Genomic DNA, 2,536 nt, shown 5'->3' on the forward strand with positions numbered 1-2,536 from the left:
GGTGTAGTATGCTGACCTTTTCTTCCAAGACTAGGGAGATTATCATATCCAGGAATCTAAAAGACGAGAATGGATGTTATTGCATTTACAACCATGTCCAGGCTGTAGGCAGCCCGTATCCACTGGAGCAGCCTGTCTTCAACCTGGACTTCTCCAGCAGCTTTTTCAAGTATGGAAAAATCTTGTTCTTGAAAAAACAGTAGAAGAGGTCCAGGTTGCAGATGGGCTGCCTGAGCAGATACGGGCTGCCTACACTCGTAAATGTGATAACATCTATTTTTGTCTTTTATATCCCATGCCTCTCCCACCAGGATTCATGGGTGCAATTATCTCCAACCATCAATTTGTACTTGATACAGCCATATTCAACGAGTTTACCTAGGAAGAAGACAAACATTGCACATACAATACAGCAGACAACTATGGATCTTCATGCCTTCAACACTGCAGTTATTTTTCTCCCCTTTCTCTCTATAATATCTGTGTGGGATGTAACTGTACACCCCAAAACACTTGGCACTAGCTGTAAGGCTTGGTCCCTCTCCAAACCCAGTTCTTTCTTCACTCACGGCACCTTTAGCAAAGGCTACTGGGGAAAATATGCAGATGACCTGCTATTCTCCCAGAGCTTCACTTTCTAGACTGTCTTCATTGCTTGTTGCCCCTCCAAATCTAGCTTCCTTTTTGTTCATGGCATTTTTAGCAAAGGCTGCTAGGGAAATTATGCAGACGAGTGACTCTTATGTCTCCTTGATCTGTTAATCAGAAGTTGTTCTGGATAGTGAGCCTGATTGATCAGGCTCACAGAAACCAGGAATGGGAACTTCCATTACTTATTGTAATAAATTTCCCAGACCTTTTGAGGAGAAAGTCACTGAATGTGACTCTATAGTTGTGATAACATCTGGGGAAGTGTCCTTTATTTCATCTAGTAGGATGCTGACAAATTGGACAAGATGTTTCAATCAGTCCATGTAAGTTTCATTCTTGCTGATAGGATCTTGTAAAGATGGAGTGACTGGGTGGATATGAGGGTAGTAAATGCTTCATTATGTCAAGGTGAGATGCCTGCTGCTTTTAAAGTTGTTACAGTACACCATCTCTTGGAGAGGAAACCCTCTGAATCCAAAGGCATATATAAATCACCACCCCATAACCAAAGTGCTTGTCTGTGTGATGGCTGAGCAGTTTTGGAATATTTTTTGGAAGAAACACATTATCCAGAATATGGTTTCAAGCAATGATCTTGTACTAAAAGAGCCGTGGTTGCCCTGACTCCATACAAGAAACAGTATGTCGTTTTGCTGATCCATAGGGACCTGGATATGATTATCCTGGAAAAGGGGTGGTTAAGAGATATGATAACCCTGTTTAAGTATTTGAAGGAATGTCATATTGAGGATGGAGCAAGCTTGTTTTCTGCTGCCCAAGAGACTAGAATACAGAACAATGGATGCAAGCTACAGAAAAAGAGATTCCACCTAAACGTTAAGAGGAACTTCCTGACAGTAAGAGCTGTTCGATAGTGGAGCTCACTCCCTTGGAGAGTGGTGGAGTCTCCATCTTTGGAGGTTTTTAAACAGAGGCTGGATGGCTATCTGTCAAAGAGGATGCTTTAATTGTGAGTTCCTGCATGGCAGGAGCTTGGATTGGATGGCCCTTGGGGTCTCTTCCAGCTCTATGATTCTATGATTCCTCCTGCATTTCTTGGTAGTTTTTGATACCATTGATCATGGTATTCTAGATCACCTCTTTGGGGCTGGGAGTAGGAGGCATGGTGTCTGGGAAGGTTAACTTTAAAAGATAATACTCATAGGGGGATCTGAGTGACTTTTGGCACAAGTCCTTTCTAGCATTAAAATAAGACTTTCAAAAGCTCTATGCAATTGGGAGTGCTCTCCTCACTATCGCACCTAAAAGTGCTGTATAATGTGTGCCATAATAAATAGGGATGGAAAAGGAGGAGGGGTGGTGGAGCAATGAACAAAGTTTTGTCTTCTCTGACCAGCCCCCAGTGTATGTGTGTGTGTGTGTGTGTGTGTGTGTGTGTGTGTGTGTGTGGAGCAGTATTTGTTATATAAAGGAAAAAAGTCTAAACATTTAACAAACCGCTGCAGCCTCTCCTGCTTGCCAGTTCTTCCTCATTCCTAACTTTTGCCAACTTGACCACACACTGATGTTGCTTGACTGCATGTGTCTCCTGTGGTTATCATCTGGGAAATATTGGAGGGAATGGGATTGGAGAAGAAAGCACCTGAACTTTCCATTGCAATTTTTCCTTTGTAGAAACAGAGTTGGAGGAGAGAGCTTCTATTGGCAGACCAAATTGAAATTCCCGTTCCTTCTTTTTCTCCTTTGGAGGTGTTTCCTCATCCATAGCCCACCCATCGACCAGCTCTCACCACACCAAATCACCATACAAGCACTATTGAACTTTTGCATGGGAAATCATAGCACAACAGTGGCAGGAAAGAGGGTCATTAATAGAATTTTGTGATATTAAAAAGGAACACATTTTAAAAGAGTAAGAATGGGA

The 2,536-nt window shown here is 42.4% G+C and overlaps 1 protein-coding gene across 1 annotated transcript in view; it reads right to left on the reverse strand.

Annotated features, from left to right (window-relative positions):
* Positions 1–2,536, reverse strand: part of PKD2L1 (polycystin 2 like 1, transient receptor potential cation channel) — a 155,954-nt gene that overhangs the window by 946 nt on the left and 152,472 nt on the right. The gene's annotated exons all lie outside the window — the stretch shown is intronic.

Source organism: Sceloporus undulatus, chromosome 3 (assembly GCF_019175285.1).
Source record: "Sceloporus undulatus isolate JIND9_A2432 ecotype Alabama chromosome 3, SceUnd_v1.1, whole genome shotgun sequence".
Classification (NCBI taxonomy): domain Eukaryota; kingdom Metazoa; phylum Chordata; class Lepidosauria; order Squamata; family Phrynosomatidae; genus Sceloporus; species Sceloporus undulatus.